Here is a 19,532-nt window from a genome sequence, read left to right on the forward strand (position 1 = left end):
CAACTCTCTCATATGCGTGCAGCATTTGTGCCACACCTCATCCGAGATGGTCTCACCAATGTCCGCCTCCCAGCGCACTCTCGTCCTCATCTCAGTCTCAGGCGACTCGTTCTGCATACAAGCATAAAGCTTGGTGATAAGCCTGCACGGGGACCTCGTCTGATACAGAAGCTCCAGCGCACGACACACCGGATACATCGCAGGGAAAGAAGAGTAGCGTGAGTGTAGCATAGCACCAATTCGAAGCAGTGTCACGCCCATCACTTTGCGCCACCTCAGACGAGATGACCTGTCCATCAGAAAACCAAGAGCCCAAGGTGGCCAGGCCAGACTCACGAAGAAACTCATGCACACGGGCATCTCCCAACAGCTGTTCGACCGCACCATCCAAAACTGTCATCGCAGGTGCAAACGGCTCACGCACTTTAACACGCAGCAACAGCGCCAACCAGGCCCTCGCCGTGCAAGCCACGGGATTGATCTCACGCAATCTGGGCCCAACCGGGCTCCCCAACACATGCAGCAGCCTATCAGGCCATATAGCGTCCGCTTCAGGCGCCAAGTGTGGCAGATATCGCATGGGGTACAGCCAAAAATGCCCAAAATGTGCCTGCGCACAGTATTAATAAAGCGCCAAATCTGGGGCAGCCAAACCGCCCATGTTAAAAGAAAGTGTCAATCTCTCCCACAAAATTCTAGGCTGTCTACCGACCCAGACTAACTTAACCAAAGCAGACCTAAGCCTTTCAAAAAAACTGACAGTGAGAACAAGTGGTAGGTTACTAAACAGATATAGAAACTTTGGCAGGAAAACCATCTTCGCTATGGCAATACGACCGGCCAACGACAGCGGCAGTGATCGCCACATCTCCACCTTGTCTTCCAACCATGCAAGAGCTCTACCGTAATTCGCGGACCAGAGCATAGTGACGTCCCGGCTCAGCCAGACACCCAAATAATGCACCGGGCCCTCAGTCCAGCCAATTGGATAGTCCGAGGGGAACTGTGTCGTAACCGCAGAGAGAGGCAACAACACCGACTTGGACCAGTTGACAGTGATCTCAGAGAGCCGCCCAAAACTCACTATTTCATCTAGCAGAACATCAAGATGTTGCTGCGGATCTCGGACATTCAGAGCAATATCATTTGCATACATAGAAATTAGTATTGGACGCTGTCGAAATGCCAATCCTCTATGATTGTGATGTTGCCGTAAATGAGCAGCCAGTGACTCCATCGCGATTGCAAAAAGCAGCGGGGACAATGGGCAGCCCTGACGAGTGCCTTGAACTATCAGAAAAGGGTCAGAAATGGTCCCATTCACTCTCAACCGGGCAGAAGGTCTCGAATACAGCAATTGAATCAGTTGGATAAACTTGGAGCTCAGTCCCACCCGAGCCAGCAGGGCAAACATGTACGGCCACGCAGGAGAGTCAAAAGCCTTGGTAGCATCTAAGAACACCGCCGCCGCGCGTACATCAGGGTCAAGCACACCATAAACCGCAAAGTAGGTACGGAGATTGTGCAATGGTGAACGGCCCGGTACAAAGCCAGACTGGTCCGGCAACACCAGGGATGGGAGCAAAGGCTGTAGTCGTGCAGCAATTAGCTTAATCAGGATCTCATTTTCAATATTGATTAGTGAGAGAGGGCGGTAGGAGTCACAGCTGCACGGATCTTACCCTGGCTTTAAAATAGTCACAATGAGGGCCTCTCACAGTGAGGCAGGAAGAATCCCAGCATCTAACGCTTCCGCATAAACATAAAGAGGTGCGGCGCAAGGATATCAGCATATTCCTTATAGAAGGATGACGTTAATCCATCCAGCCCAGGTGCTTTATCACCCGGCAGGTTGCAGATCGCCTGAACCAACTCATCCACCTGAAAAGGGATCATCTAGATATAACTGATGTGAATTCTCAAACCACAACAAACTGATATCCTCAAAATAATCAGCTAACACAGCCGAATACAACCCAGGAGGTTCCGCATACAGATCCGCTTAGAATTTAGTGAGAACGCGCTTAATCTCTTCAGTGCCAGTGTAACGATCCCCGGCTGAATCCGACAACTCTACAATAAAATTACTTGCCCAAGGCTTACGGAGAATGCCTGCTAGCGTACGACCAGCTCTCTCCCCTTCACCGTATCTTCTCGCCACTGAATGCCTCCCCAAGAAACACACCTCTTGCAATGCAGCCTCCTCATACTGTGTCATTTTGCTTCTCAAGGTGGCCAGAGTGTCGCCCGACCAATCCGCCGCTTAGCGTGTTTCCAGATTAACAAGCAGGGCCTCCAACTCCGCCAACTCCTTCCTCAACACCTTCAACACTCCATGCTGCTTAGCGATGCAAATGCCCTGAATCACTACCTTAAAGGCTTCCCACACCATCCCAGCAGATGCCACCAACCCCTGATGCTCAGCAAAGTAATGTATGATGGCTTCACGGATCTCATTTCGGAAGACCTGATCTCTGAGAGCACCCTGAGGAAGTCGCCACATGAAGGCCCCCGAGGGGCCTCCCGGTATAGCCAACTTCAGCAGAACTGGAGAATGGTCCGACAGAGTACGTGCCATATGCTCAACCGACTGAGTCCAGACCTCAACATCCCTGGTACCAAGCCACCTGTCTATACTGGACCAGCTATTATGAGCATAATTGACGCAGGTGCCCTCCCTATCAGTACCATGCGTCACCCTCAAAATGTCTACCAAAGCACCCTCAGACATCACATTCAAAAGGGCCCTAGCAGCCCCAACATGTTGCGGCTGAGCTGAACTCTCACGATCTGCCACAGGATCCAATATCACATTAAAATCCCCCCCCCACAACAAGGTCCCAGATGCCAACAAGTCAATCAGCCGACCCACCTCCCGGAAAAAATCAGGGTATCAGTATTTGGACAGTAAAGCAACACCAATCTACATGACCTATCCAGCAGCGTGCCGCGCAGCATAACGTAGCGTCCAGCCGGATCCACCAGTGCATATAGGCATACAGCAGTCTCATCTTGCGCCCATCATTTAGCCCATGGACATTCCAAGTTAGGTAGCGCACAGGTGTCACACCATTCCCGACCATACGAAACATTCATCCAGCCACCCAACCCTCCGCACCATCAAAGCCCAGGCGTCGTCAGCATGCAGAAAGGGAAGCAAAGACAAGGAAAAAAAGACATCGTAAAAATTCCTAAACCAGAACAACCCACACTCCAACCCACGCTGACCCCCCAAACGGGTCTGTGCAGCAATCCTACCCAACCCCAAATACACCTCCCAAAGAACAGTATTAAACAGTATCAAAGGACTCATCCAGAGGGGCGTGAAGCAGGCCATCGAAGACACCATCCCATGCAGCATGGGTGGCAGGGGAACTCACAATGCAACACGTACAATAGAGCAGCCGTCTTACATATTTGAAACAATAACCAGTGTATTAGCAATAAGGCGGTGAGTTGGGCTACCATTACCCCAGAACAGCAGAGACCATTTAGTCATTGTCACTCAGGACGCCTCTCTCTCCGCATATAGGCAGATAGCAGTCTCATCTTGCGCCCATCATTTAGCCCATGGACATTCCAAGTTAGGTAGCGCACAGGCGTCACACCATTCCTGACCATACCAAACATTCATCCAGCCACCCAACCCTCTGCACCATCAAAGCCCAGGCATCATCAGCATGCAGAAAGGGAAGCAAAGACAAGGAAAAAAAGACATAGGAATTTTTTTTAAACCAGAACAACCCACACCCCAACCCACGCTGACCCACCCAAACGGGTCTGTGCAACTATCCTACCCAACCCCAAACACACCTCCCAAAGGACAGAATCAAACAGTATCAAAGGACTCATCCAGAGGGGCGTGAAGCAGGCCATCCGAGACACCATGCCATGCAGCATGGGTGGCAGGGGAACTCACAATGCAACAAGTACAATAGAGCAGCCGTCTTACATATTTGAAACAATAACCAGTGTATTAGCAATAAGGCGGCGAGTGGGGCTACCATTACCCTGGAACAGCAGAGACCATTTAGTCATTGTCACTCAGGACGCCTCTCTCTCCGCCTGAATCTCTCGAACCCTCCAACAATGCCTTTTTGGGAACCGATTTTGCAAACTTGGCGGCCAGTTTCGGATCAGTGAAAAAATGCAGCTTGCCCTTCTGCTGCACATGTAGTTTGGCTGGATAAATGAGGGAATATTTGGCATCCGTCTGACTAAGAGTACGCTTGACCGGGAGGAAAGCCCTACGGGCAGCCTGCACCTCAGGGGTGTAATCAGGAAAAAAGTTAAGCTCAGTATTGTTGTAAATCACAGGTCTGCGTTCTCTTGCCAGTCTAAGCACAGTGTCTCTGTCACGATAATTCAGCAAACGAACAACTATAGGATGCGGCGGAGTTCCCGGCGGTGGCCGAGGACCCAAAGACCTGTGGGCCCTCTCGACCACCAATACCTGGGAGAGTTCACCGGGAAATAGCTCAGTCAGTATAGTCTCAACATAGTCCTCCATACGGCCCATATCTGTTGACTCGGGAAGGCCAATAATGCGTATGTTATTGCGGCGGGACCGGGCCTCCAAGTCCTCGTTCTTGTTACGAATCACCTCCAGCACACGTTCCATGCGCAGCAATTGTTCTCCGTCTCCACGGCGTCCATCCTCCAAGTCCGGGGTGCGAGATTCTAACTGCTCAAAACAAACCTCATGACCATCCGCTATTCCTTTAAACAATCCATCTGCTCAGTCAAATCATCGAGCTTAGCATCGATACCAGCCAGGCTATGTTTGAGATCTAAAAACATAGCCTTTATGGAAGAAGCCGAAGCCCTATCCTCAGGTGGCAGGCCATCCGCCGTATGTCCGGCAACACCACTCTTCTTTTTCCCCCACTCAAAGGTGAGCTTAGGCTGTTCATAGTCGGCCTTCCCCATCCTCTGCGCAGGTCTCCGGGTTAACGATCACAAGTGCGTCACACCTCTCCAGCACTGGTCACCCGCCAGGGAAAGTCACCCAGGACAAGAATGACGCACAGGTACGTACTCCAAGTCGCCGGTCCCGTCCCGTCCAAGCCTGAAGTAAGGTACCAAGTGTCGAGGCTCCCAAGCCAGTCCCGCAGCCGAAACCACAGGACCAGCCCAGCCACAGATATCCACAGCAGCAGCCCAGGTGAACGTCCTCAGCACCAAAGACAGCAGAATTTTCCAGATAGTTCCAGAAGAACACCCAAGCACATAAGCTGCGATCTGGTGAGGTCGGCTCCACACCCCGCAGGTGCCTGTGGCCCACCCCGGCTGTTGAACGTGCCCGCAGAGGAAAGAAAGCGGGCCGCCGAATGCACGCCTCAAAAGTAGAGGGGAGAGAGGTGGTCCCTCCAAAGCCCCCACCCCCTGCCACTGCACAGTAATGGGCCCACCCAGGAGAACACACGAACAGCAGCCCGGCCCACACCCCCGCAGGCGCCTGCCCAAACGGGCCCCCCAGGGGGCAGGAACTAGGCCACCTAACAAGCGCACCCAGAGGAGGAGGGGAGGGGGTCACCTCTAAAGCCCAACCCCCTGCCATGGGAGCTAAAAAACGGGCCAAAAAAATAAAAAAATGAAGGGGTCGCTCCCCCGCGGTACCCGGGAGAGCGCACTGGCAGTGGTCCGGCCCACCTCCTCAATTGAGGCCCGTGCCTCTCCGAATCCGGCTAGGCCTGCCCGGAGACACCAGGTGGCCCTGCTGCCCCCGCAGCCTCCTAGAGCTTAACCGCGTCGCTCACAGTGCGACCTGGGGATCGGGAGGCTACTCAACAGGATAAACGGGAGGATTAATTCCCCCGCCAAGCAGAGACTCGCGGTGTGGCGGCCATCTTGCTGGTTGGCCACGTCACGCCCCCACCAAGGTGTCTCTAGTACCTCCGGAGAGGCTGTTATTGCTTATAGGATGTCCTGGAGGGTAAGGCCTTTGGGAGGTAAGGGCTGCGGGGCTTGATTTCCATCAACTTGTGGGGATTCCACTGTTTCCTCCACCGGTGACCCATCCATGTCCTGGTCCTTTTTCTGGGTAACCTTCCCCATGATGGTAGGGGGTCTAGTAGTGCTTGTTTCATTGCGTAATGTACACCCTCTTCTGTGGTTGTTGAGCCAAGGCACTTGGCCTAGAGTAGGATTCTGGCAGCTAACTTAACCCCAGTGGGGTCCCTCCTTGGTTTTGTGAGAGTTCACAATATGGTCCTTCTGGATGCCACAGACCTTCAGCAGTTCGTTACTCATAAGGCGTTCAGTGCAGAGGTTGTAACTGCTTCTCGTTGTCCCAGTTTGTTACCCCAGGAAAGGTCACCTCTAAATGCAAAGGGCTTCTGTGGGGGGGAGGTGTTCTCTGCCCTCCATCCACCTGCTTCGGAGTCTGTAGTTAGCTGCAGAAGTCTTTTAGGGCTAGTGCACCCAGTTTCTCAGCAGAGGGCTCCCATAAATCTCAAATCTATCCTACACTATCAATTGTGGAGTGGTGGGTGCACCTTAATATCTGCAAGTGCAGGGGAAGTCAGTTTCTGCAGTGTCCCCTCAGATTTAGCTGCAGGGATCCATTCACCGCAGCAGTCAGTCACACTGCTTCTTCGCCACAGTCCTACAATAAGTTGAGGTTTAGGGCTTCCTGCTTATGGCTTATGGAGATTGTTCCTACAGTTATGGGGCCCCTTGCTGGTCTCACGTTGATCCCCATAGTGACTATATCCTGCGTCACAGGCTTTGATTTCACACCATCCCTCATTGCAGGCCTTTGTCACAGTGGGCTCATACCTCGACCCATCTCATGCAGTAGTCCCTCACCGCCCATATCTGAAAGGCACTCCAGGAGTGCACTCCAGAGCCGAAGCACTTGTCCATGCTGCACTTTGTCTTTTAAGGGTCCGACTTGGCCCTCAGCTTACCTCGTGGTATGGCAGCTCACCACTAGGGGTGCTTTTAGTTGTCATCACTGCCCCCTGGGGGCCAGCGCTGTGCAGTTAATGCCAAGGGGGCAGTATTGAAGATGGTGGGTGCCCTACTGCCGATCGTGGCCTGAGGCACCGTCACAGCAATCGGCAGCACCAGGTGGGCTATGCTGCTGGCAAGCACTTACTAATTGTATTGTCTATGCGCTGCACTGCTCCTCTTAGTGGGGGGCCAGCAACAATTCCGGTCTGCTGCAAAAGCAACTCTGACCAAGTGCTATGCGCTCCTTCTGTTTTCAGGCCCCTTGCGATCCTCCGCTCCATCTCATTGATCCAGGCTCAAGGTCCACCCACTTCATCGCAGGCGCTTCCTGGGGCCTGCTCTTGCAATTGAGACAAGTCCTTTAGTGTGGGTGCAGGAAATAAGTAAGTTCTCATAAGAAACATAGCAACATCAGCAGTTGTGAACAAAGCTGCATTCTTAGCAGCTGAATCAGCTAGGGTTTACCCCTTGAAGCATTGTCATGGGTATGTAGGTGTGCACCTCATATTATGTCCATCAGCTTTTAAATCAACTATAAGGCATTCAAAAGATTTTTAACTTGCTGCCCTTTTGTAATAGGGGTTCCGGTTGAAGTTAAGAAATCTGTTTGGATCCATGTTAGATATTGAGTTTCAGTTTGGCAGAGGTAGGCACACTGGCCAACCAGTAATTGTCAGGGTAATTCAGATACACCCCTAAATTAACCAATACTCACCCTGTGCTAGCTAGGCACAGAGGAGTCACGTTTAACTTAAGAAGCAATGTGTAAAGTATTTGTGCAACACTTCAAACAGCAAAACACCACACAAAAAGACACCACACTTGGTTAGAAAAATAGATATTACTTTTATAAGTAAAACAAGATCAAAATGACAATAAGTGGAAGGCAAGATATAGATTTTTATTGACTAAAATGCAATATAGTGTTTAAAAGCCTAAAGTGTCAACCAGGGCTATGAGGTCATGCTAGACTGGGTGAAATCCAAAAGCGGGTCAGATACAGTCCCATACAAGTCCCACTCATGTTTTATCTTTTCAGAATAGAGGTAAGAGTCCCATTCGTGGAAAAGAAGTTGCCAGGAGCAATGAGAACTTCACTGGTGGTGGTTCGGAGCACAGATGTGAAGAGTCGGCTGGGTGTCGTGGGCAACCAGACTGGAACCTCGTGGCTGTGAGCGGCTATTCTTGCTGTGTGAAGAGACAAACTTGCATCAGCTCACCCTGATCCTTCGTGGACCGGAGCAGTTCCTTTGCAAGCAGGCCTGTTCGTTGTCATGAAAAGCCCAAAAGCTTGATTTCAGGAGCCACAAACACACTTTCAAGGCCCAGGAGACGGGCCTGTTAGGTGTCAGAAGCTGGTTGAAGACAGGTCCAGAAGCTGTAGCAGGTGTGTTGAAGGTCATTTGTGTCCCTGAGACTACAGGAGGCAAGCCAGCATACCCTTGGATTCACTCTGGTTCTGAGTTGGAAAGATTCAGATCCAGTCCTTCTCACTACGAGACAAGGAGAACAGTAGGTCAGCTCAGCGGGGCAGGAGTCCAGCAGAGTCTAGCAGATTGACAGTCCTTTTAGCATCATAGACGTCCTTCGTCCTGGCAGAGTATCCACAGGTCCAAAAGCGTACTGAATTTGTGGTGTCTGAGGTCCAACTCCTATACCCAGTGGTGCTTTTGCAGTGGGGGAGACTTCAAAGAGAGACCTTTGAAGTGCAGAGTCCCTGCCCTGGATCCAGACTCACTACAGGTGGTTATGCAGCCCTTTGTTTGGGATCAGGATGCAGCCCCTTTAGGTGTAAGTGTCAGCTCCTCCCTCCCATCCTGCTCAGGATGGACCATCAGGCTGTTGATGGCCCACCAGTCACACCTAAGGTCCCTTTGTGTGTGGCTGTCTGGAGGAAATGCAAAAAAGCCCAGCTGTGACCCACCCAGACGTTTAAAACTGCACACGCAGGCTCTGCAATGGCAGGCCTGAGTCAAGTTTGAAGGGCTACTGAAATGGGCACAGGTAGTGCACTGTACTAGGGGCTTATGAGAAAATGTAATATGCCAGTGGTGGATAAGCCAATACTACCATGTTTAAGCAGTGAGCACATGAGTTTTAGCACTGGTTAGCAGTGGTAAACTGGCCAGAGCCCTAAAGACAGCAAAAATGAGGTCAGCAAAACAGGAGATAAGAAGGGAAACAATTAGGAGAAACCTCCTTAAGGATGTCAAGTCTAACAATCCATAAAAGCCCAAAGTCTTGTGGCATTCAAAATGCATACCTTGATGTGCTAAACATATTGCAATCCTTCCTTTGGTGACAATGCAGGCTTGGCTGAGCTCAATAAGGTGTTCAACTAGAGCTAATTTTACAGAAGGTAGGTATAGGAGGTTGGCTCTGTATCTACTATCTTAAAGTGAGAGATAGTGTGCACAGAGTCCAAGGGTTCCCCTTAGAGGTAAGATAGTGGCAAAATTAGATAATTCTAATGCTCTATTTTGTGGTAGTGTGGTCGAGCAGTAGGCTTATCAGAGGGTAGTGTTAAGCATTTGTTGTACATACACAGGCAATAAATTAGGAACACACACTCAAAGACTTTACTCCAGGCCAATAGTTTTTATATAGAAAAATATATTTTCTTAATTTATTTTTAGAACCACAATTTCAAGATTTGAAGTAAATACATGAAATGCAAGGTACTCCACACAGGTAAGTTAGGAACTTTGAATTAAAGCAATAACATATACAGTTTTTGTTAAAATGGCAATAAGCCATTTTAAAAGTAGACAGTGCAAAAATCAACAGTTCCTGGGTGAGGTAAGTATTGTTTAGATTGTGAGGTAAGTAAAACACTTACAAGTCTCAGTTCCTGGGCATAGGCAGCCCACTGTTGGGGGTTCAAGGCAACCCCAAAGTTACCACACCAGCAGCTCAGGGCCGGTCCGGTGCAGAGGTGAAAGAGGTGCCCAAAACACATAGGCGCCTATGGAGAACAGGGGTGCTCCAGTTCCAGTCTGTCAGCAGGTAAGTACCCGTGTCCTCGGGGGGCTGACCAGGGGGATTTTGTAGAGCACTGGGGGGGACACAAGTAGGCACACAAAACACACCCTCAGCGGCACGGGGGAGCCCCTGGATTCTCTCTGCAGGCGTCACTGTAGGAGTCCAGGGGGGTCGTCTCGGGCTAGTCACGGGGTCGCAGTCACTGGGGAGTCCTCCCAGTGGTGTTAGTTCTCTGGATCTCGAGCCGGGGGCGTCGGGTGCAGAGTGTAAAGTCTCACGCTTCCAGCGGGAAGAGTGAGGTCTTTAAAGTTGTAGAAAAGTTGCAAGTTTGTTACAGGTTGTTGAGCAGAGCCGCTGCTCACAGGAGTTTCTTTGTTCTGGGGGTCAGGGCAGTCCCCTGAGGCTTCAGAGGTCGCCGGTCTCTGTTGGATGCGTCGCTGGTTGCAGGTTTTCGAGTCAGTAGACAGGCCAGTAGGGCTGGGGCCAAAGCAGTTGTCGTCTTCCGTCATCTCTGCAGGCTTGTAGGTCAGCAGTCCTTCTTTAGTTCAGGTTGCAGGAATCTTATTTCCTGGGTTCTTGTGCGCCCCTAAATACTAAATTTAGGGGTGTGTTTAGGTCTGGGAGGGCAGTAGCCAATGACTACTGTCCTGGAGTGTGGCTACACCCTCTTTGTGCCTCTTACCGGTGGGGGGGGGGGCACATCCCTAATCCTATTGGGGGAATCCTCCAAAACTAAGATGGAGGATTTCTAAAGGCGGGGTCACCTCAGCTCAGGACACCTTAGGGTCTGTCCTGACTGGTGGGTGACTCCTCCTTGTTTTACTAATTATCTCCTTCAGCCTTGCCGCCAAAAGTGGGGGCAGTGGCCGGAGGGGGGGCATCTCCACTAGCTGGGATTCCCTGTGGCGCTGTAACAAAGGGGATGAGCCTTTGAGGCTCACCGCCAGGTGTTACAGTTCCTGCAGGGGGAGGTGAGAAGCACCTCCACCCAGTACAGGCTTTGTTCCTGGCCACAGAGTGACAAATGCACTCTCCCCATGTGGCCAGCAACTCGTCTGGATGTGGCAGGCTGGCAGAAACTGGTCAGCCTAACACTAGATGTTGGACTGGTATTCAGGGGGCAGCTCTAAGATGCCCTCTGGGTACATGTTACAATACATTTTCACACTGGCACCAGTGTGCATTTATTGTGCTGAGAAGTTTGATACCAAACTTCCTAGATTTCAGTGTAGCCATTATGGAACGGTGGAGTTTGTGTTTGACAAACTCCCAGACCATATACTCTTATGGCTACCCTGCACTTACAATGTCTAAGGTTTTGCTTAGACACTGTAGGGGCATAGTGCTCATGCACATATGCCCTCACCTGTGCTATAGTGCACCCTGCCTTAGGGCTGAAAGGCCTGCTACAGGGGTGACTTACCTATGCCACAGGCAGCGTGAGGTTGGTATGGCACTCTGAGGGGAGTGCCATGTCGACTTAGTCATTTTCTCCCCACCAGCACACACAAGCTGTGAGGCAGTGTGCATGTGCTGAGTGAGGGGTCTCCGGTGTAGCATAAGACATGCTGCAGCCCTTAGAGACCTTCCCTGGCATCAGGGCCCTTGGTACCAGGGGTACCAGTTACAAGGGACTTAACTGAGTGTCAGAGCTGTGCCAATTGTGGAAGCAAAGGTACAGTTTAGGGAAAGAACACTGGTGCTGGGGCCTGGTTAGCAGGGTCCCAGCACACTTTCAATCAAAACTTAACATCAGCAAAGGCAAAAAGTCAGGGGGTAACCATGCCAAGGAGGCATTTCCTTACAGTAGGTGACAACTTTCCACAATGCAGCATAACCAGCAAATAGAACACCATCTTTATGTCAGAGACATGATCTATCAAGAAAATATGTTAAGGCACAGACAAGTCATCCGTTAAGCCGACATGGGCCTTAGGTACATGTGGAAAAACAAAGGTACAATCATGGGGTTTCACATTCTTGCTGGTGTGCATTAAAGAGGCAGAGTTCCGGGCTGGACACTGGGTCAGGGGAATGTGAGAGGCATAAATCTCATGCACGCTTGGAAGGCAGATGTGAATTGCTTTTTAAAGGATTATGCCCTTTGCAAACTACTTCAGTGAAGAAATAGAGGGAGTTGCAATGATTTAGAGTAACAAATGACAAAATGACAAAATTGTGGACTAAAATACAACCTTAGGGGAAAACCAACATATCTAGATTCTTCAGGGTCTGGGAAACAATTGACGGGGGCTCTGTAAATCCTTGAGGAAGTCAGATCCATGAAAGTTTGGACCTTCAGAATATGAACAAGAAGAGATACTGACTCTCCCCATGTTGGGGATAGAGACGAAATCTGAACAAATATCTACTACAGTAAATCATTGAGTATTTGTAGGGCTGCATGAAAGAATGATGGAAAGATTGGGGATTACACTGAAGCTTGGGATAACCACATTATTAATGACTCTAAGATCCTGTACAAACCTGTATACATTGCCTTTCCCTGCCTTGAGAATCAGAAGAATCAAGGTATTACATCTAGTAACAATAGGTGGATCCCTGCCTCTGCTTCAGGGTTTAAAGGATACAGAGGTATTCTAAATAGCTTCTTTTGAGGATCATTCTTCACCTTTATGAGTTCAGTCGAAGAGATAAACCCCAGGTCATTGGCCCAGATCAGTGAACAACAGGAAAAAGAGAAAAAGAGTGAGGGAATGTTTCCCATGCTGCCTGAAGGGGTTGGGGGTGCAGTGCCTGTGGGACCACACTTGGCTTGATCACAAGATAACGCACAAGCACAATACATAGCTTATTATAGCAGTGTGAGCAAGCAGACAAGAAGCTGACTTCACTACCGCAGATTGGTCTACGACCAGGGTATGATCCGTCCCACGGCGTAAAGATTGCAGAGAATGACACCCTGCTATTATGCTCGAAAGTTTGAGGCGTACTGCAAAACAAATTGTCTCGAAGGCATTTCCTGTCTCATTCAAGTGACGCTTATGATGAGGACAATCCCTCCTAGATCTTTCTCCCCTTGAGGAACTACTCAACAGCTGAAGGCAGAATTATGGTCCACGTTTCTTGGGCCTGCTCTTATTTAAGGGATATCAAGAAATAATTTGCCAATATCCGTGGAAACCCCACTCAGCTGCAAGAGGAGCTGCAGAAGGCATTTGAAGTATACAGATCTAATTGGAATGGTGTGAATAAGTTGTTATGATTAGTGGTGCTGAGTGAGGTGAAAGAAAGATTGGCGGAGAAGTAAGCATGGCTCATATGTTATTTTTTTAAACTTTGTTTATTGACATTTTTCATGAATTATAGTATCTTGGTAGGAACAGGATATCTTGGTGCATAAGACATACACTTGTGCATGCTTTGCATCTGGAACACAAACATTAATATATCATAAGTGTTGTTTTTCCGTTCATAATGTTGGCAAGTGTCTTGTACATAATATGTCTATTCTCCATCATATAGTGTTGTAACCCCTGTCCCTCTTCAGCCTTTAGGATTTCACTGTCTGTAATGTTTGTATCACTTACACTATGAACATTATTAACTAAAACATCTATCAGTGCGCTGGAGGGACTATACTATACTGGTGTGAGGTTAGGGTGGTCAGGGCTACCTGATCCACCGGATTAGGGATGTTGTTGACTCTATAGTTGCTCCTCTCTGCAGTCCTATAATAAGGGTTTGTTCGTGCCAGGCAGTGTTAAGTATGCCACTATATTGATCAGCGGGGTCAGGGCATAGACAGTGGCATCAAAACTATGCCCCCTGATGGTGTCAGTGTTGGGATGTCTATCTGCCACCCCGTGTGCTGTGTCTCATCTCTACTCCCCGTCTGCACTGGAAACCGCTTGGTTCGCATCGGGGATATTTTCCCCAGTTACCGGAGCATTGTCTCTTTCCGATATCTGCTCTTCCCAGGCCTCTCGAATCTCGGTCCATAATGGAGCGATAGGGTGTAGACGGACTCCCTGGGCCTCTTCTCAGTGTGTGTACTTCAGCCCGTGCCCAGGCCGAGACATCCCGTCTCCAGTCCACTGTAGAGGGGCTCCTGGGGGACTTCCTGGTCATGGCAATCCAGCGCTTGTGCAGTGCCAGGGCCAGGTCTAGAAACCCACTGCCAACTTCCTTAGAGGCGGGTCTGGAATGCAGGCTCAGCAGGCAGAAGGAGGGGTCTAAGTCCAGTCTCGTGTCCAAGGTTCCCTATAGGTCATCTAGGGCATCTCGCCAGCACTGCTGTATCTCAGGGCAGTGCCACAGCATATGATCCAAGTCTGAGTCCACTGCACTGCATCTGGGGCATGTCCTGGGGTCACCTCCATGTATTACCCTGAGTCTGTGAGGGGTGAGATACGTTCTAAGCACATAATTGTACTGGATGTAACAAAGACATGTGTTCCGTGACACCCTACGGGGGTATGCCAGTACCTTCTGCCATTCTGTATCCGTCATTTCCCTGCCTAACATCCCCTCCCATTTTACTCTTAGGCTCTGCAGGTATTCCAGAGTGCCTACATTATGGGCTCTGTAAAGTCTGGTAGCATGGCTCACATGTTAACCACAACATTTTAAAAATGGTTTAACAAAATAATCTTGAAGTACATATGAATATATGATTATGTTTTCACATAGGCTCTGCAACCAAAAAACTGCTATAGGGCACTGAATACAGATGCTTTGTATTTCTGTTGGCCAAGAGATGATGGAGTGGAAATATGGTGCTCCTTGTGAGGGCTACAGGTGACTGACAGACATGAAATGAAGGTGATAGTTGAATATATTGTCTTAAATGTAAATGTAAATAAATGTACCCACATCTCTATTGCCCTGAAAGCTCTATACTGGCTCCCAATAGCAAGAAGATCATGTTTCAAACGTTTGTGCACACAGAGTTATTAATGGCAAAGGACCAAAACGTACTCAAGCAAAAATCACAAAATGCTTGCAACCCAGGAATTTGTACTTCAGACTGGCACTGTGCTAAACAATTTCAGCTTACAAGAAGAAAACTATTGGTGGCATTACTTTCTCCTTTCAAACTGCAAAACTATAGAATTCCCAACCTGCAAAGAGGAGAGCCACTGGGAATCACTCAGAATTCAGAAGGATGGTTAAGTCATAGATATTCCCAATGTGATCCAACAAAGAATCCACGTGTTCTCATTTTCTGCCCACTGAGAGATATCTTCCACATCAGTCTACATCAAGGAATGGCTAATTTAGAAGAATCGCCTTATAAACAACCCCCTATCTCGCTGTTAGAAAGTTACAAACCATGGATCGGTCTCAAACATGCAACGGATTGATCAGAGCAAACTCCAGGGATGTCCATTTCTCAAAATCATACTAGACAAACCTAAACGACCAGCAATCTGGACACACCACATAACTTAATACCACATATTAGAAACGTAGTAAAAAGTCAGACAATTTCAATTGTGTTTAATAACTATGTAAAAAAGAGAACAGGCTCTATTAGGACCGACACAAACAGCCAAAAGCGACAACCAAAGACGCAAAAACATACATCCCATGCCCACAGGTAATCAGCTTTCAACCTTCCTCTCTACTCTTTACACTTCCCTAGATTGCATCCGACCCAATGTTCCAAAACAACCTAGCTACTGGTGATTTTCTCTCCTACCTTTATATTTGATTGATACTCTTCTCACCGTCCATCCTCTGGCTGATTTAGCGCCTCTCAGTGCACAAATGTCATCTTACTCAGTACTGTTGCTCAGTAAACTAACCATACCGCTCACCTTTTCTAGCCTATCAACTCAGCTCACTCCCATAAATCACAATTTCCCCCTCCTGTGTAACTCTCCTTATAATCTCATAATATCTAACCTCTTTTTCCACTTGCGTGACTTCTAAGCATTACATCAAACTCCTATTAACTTAGGGGCATATTTAAGAAAAGTGGAGCTGCACACAGTGCAGTGACACTTTTCTTGCGCCCTTTACTGCCCCCTACCGCCACCATGTGTGTGCCGTATTTAAAGTACGGTGCACCATGGCGCAGAGTAGGGGGCAATAGCGACAAATGCTCTGAGCAGGCGATAAAAGTGCTGAAATAAATGGTGCAAGGAAATCTCAGAGATTTCCTTGCGCAATTTCTTCCGACGCCTAACGGGGGAACGCCCCCCCCCCTTGCATACATTATGGCTGGCGCAGGCATAATGTGGAGCAAAGGTTTATAAAGTGCGCTATGCATGCATTGCGCCACTTTGTAAATATGGTGCAGGGATTTTGGCTATCTAACGAAACATTAGCGTAAAAAAATGAAGCTAATGTGTCAGTAAATGGCTCTAGAGGCTCTTAAACATGCCCCTTAATTCTTTACTACAAAAATGGCTCTAGAGGCTCTTAAATATGCCCGTTAATTCTCTACTAGAAAGTGGGACATATATCTCTGTTTCCTCAGATCACAAGACTAACCAAATAACCAACACATTTATGACAATAATTAATAACTATCAAGTTTACCACTAACGGGCTATGGAGTAGCGTGCTATCTGTCATAAAATACGCCATTGCTTTATCAGAGGTAGAAATTGTTACATAAATACAAGTCCAATACACCAGGAAGCAGTACAGATAATAGAGTTGACACTAAGGCCCATATTTATGATTTTGACACAAGACTGCGTTAGTGCAGTCTTGTGCCAAAATCCAGAGCGCCATTCGAGAGCGCCAGCTGGGCACCATATTAACGGAATGGCACACGGTGGCAAAATCGACAGGCTAGCATCTACAGAAAAGACGCCATTCAGGGGATGGCAGGAGTGGAAAAGGTATTAGCGGGTCAGGAATGACACTAGGCTGGTTAGCGGCAATAAATATGCCGCCCACTAGCCTAGCGTCATTTCCTGACGCACCACCACCCAAACATAACTCCTTCCTAAATAAAGACAGGAGTCATGCCCACACCCCAATGGCCACCAAATGGGACCAGTGTCCCCTGGGCATGACCATCATACCCAGGACCACCAATGGCACTGAAAACAAATATATATATATATATATATATATATATACTTACCTCTACTTACCCAGGATGGGGTCCCCTATCCTATGGTGTCCCTCTGGTGTGGGTGGAGGTGCTCCTGGGGCTTGGGGTGGGCACCTGTGGGCCCATTCCATGGTGTTTAGCCATGGAAATGGGTCCACAGGTCCCCTAACGCCTGGTCGGACATAGGAGTTAAATAATGGTGGTAAGCAGGCTTAGCACCATTGTTTGGGTCTGCCTACTCCGTGCGCGTAATTTTTGCGCCAGAGTATTAATAAGACGTTAAGGGGTTTGTGTGATATTGTGGACGGGAATGCCTACCGTGCATCTAATTAGCGCAAAGTTGTTTGCCGCATCCACAATACGGCGCTAAGCCCTACATGTTGACGGTAGACGGGTCTAGTGTCAAAATATAAATATGGAGTTAACGTTGCACCGTTATAGCGTCAAAATAAATGACGCTGGAACGGCACAGAGCAAGTATAAATATGCCCCTAAATTTTTGCAGGGGCACTGAACGGGCAAGTTGGTGTGTAGGCACTGCCACTATGTATATGCACATGAATACCTCAGGGTCATTCCTAAATGTTTGTCATACGACTTGGGTAAATTCAAAATAACATTAAAACAAGTCAAATAAAAAGTTATGATTGTTTGCTAAATAAATGTATTTGTTTCAAACATCCACATTCTGTACGAACAAGTATTCCTCCAGATTGTGCTGTGAAATATAGTTAAAATAAAAATGGGATAAGAAATAATGAAGACTTAATATAATTCGATGAACAAAAGTGCTAGAATGCGCACAACGTTCAGTGGACAAAACCTGACCTATTTTTCTACTATTTTGTTTATCGTAAAGCATTTTTCTTTTTTACAAAAGGCCTGCATTCCATTTACAGGCCAATGATGCTGATGTCTTAGTGGACACCCCATCGCCCTTTTGCAACATCCCAAATGAAGGAATTGGCAACAGGCGCCATATCAGAGTAACTTTGCACTCGTGCAAACGTAGAGCACATCTAGGGCCATATTTATACTTTTTGACGCAAAACTGCGCTAACGCAGTTTTGCGCCAAAAAAATTAGCGCCGGCTAACCCCATTCTGAAGCGCCATGCGGGCGCCGTATTTATTGAATGGCGTTAGCCGGCGTTAGCCGACCGGCGCTGCCTGGTGTGCGTGAAAAAAAACCACGTACACCAGTAAGCGCCGGAGTAGGGAAAAATGGCGTTTGGGCATCCAAAAATGGGGCAAGTCAGGCTGAGGCAAAAAAATCGTCTTAACCCGATTTGCGCCATTTTTTTTTGGCGCCCAGACGCCATTAACATGACTCCTGTCTTAGCAAAGACAGGAGTCATGCCCCCTTGCCCAATGGCCATGCCCAGGGGACTTCTGTCCCCTGGGCATGGTCATTGGGCATAGTGGCATGTAGGGGGGCACAAATCAGGCCCCCCATGCCCCAAATTTTTTTTTACAAAAATACTTACCACAACTTACCTTTTCTTCCCTGGGATGGGTCCCTCCATCCTTGGGTGTCCTCCTGGGGTGGGCAAGGGTGGCAGGGGGTGTCCCTGGAGGCTTGGGAGGGCACCCCTGGGCTCATTCTGAGCCCACAGGTCCCTTAACGCCTGCCCTGACCCAGGCGCTAAAATCCGGCACAAATGCGGGTTTTTTAGTCCCGCCCACTCCCGGGCGTCATTTTTGCCCGGGAGTATAAATACGACGCATATGCATCGCAGTCATTTTTTAAGACGGGAACGCCTACCTTGCATATCATTAACGCAAGGAAGGTGTTCACGCCAAAAAATGACGCTAACTCCATGAACTTTGGCGCTAGACGCGTCTAACGCCAAAGTATAAATATGGAGTTAGTTTTGCGTCGAATTTGCGTAGAAAAAAACGACGCAAATTCGGCGCAAACGGAGTATAAATATGCCCCCTAATTTGCACTATTTAGTAGTTTGTGGTTTGAGGAATGGAACAATGTGTTCCAATCCATATCAGGGAAATGTCTGGCAAAAATGGAGGAACTAGATTGCGAGACGATTGCTAAAACCATCAATATTGTTATTCTGTATAAACCATGTTCTATGTGTAGTAAAGATTGTAATGAAAAATCCGTAGTCAAGGAGCACCATTTAAAAAATAATACAGCAAAGTCCCTCAGCCCCGCGTTTACAATTTGGGTAATAACTAATGAAACAGAGTTTTCCTCAAGCCATTTCTCCCATATTTTCTAAGAAATAATAATTTATCGTTGCCATTCTGTGGACACATTTGACTGACATGAAATATTTTCCCTCAATGTGTCGTCATGACTCAACACATTACCTTAGAGCAAATTCTATTTGTTTCAATTCCCTATTACCCATGTAGCAAAAATTATGCAAAATGATGTGCCTGTTTTTTTTTGTTTTTTTTTGGCTTTTGCACAAGAGCAAAATATCTGTAATACTGATCCCAATGTTGTAGGATAGACAAATGGTAAAGTCGTGAGAAATTCACTGATCTGATGGTATTGCAGGTAATATACTGGCTACGGGTGTGTTAGCCATGCAC

Source organism: Pleurodeles waltl, chromosome 3_1 (assembly GCF_031143425.1).
Source record: "Pleurodeles waltl isolate 20211129_DDA chromosome 3_1, aPleWal1.hap1.20221129, whole genome shotgun sequence".
Classification (NCBI taxonomy): Eukaryota; Metazoa; Chordata; class Amphibia; order Caudata; family Salamandridae; genus Pleurodeles; species Pleurodeles waltl.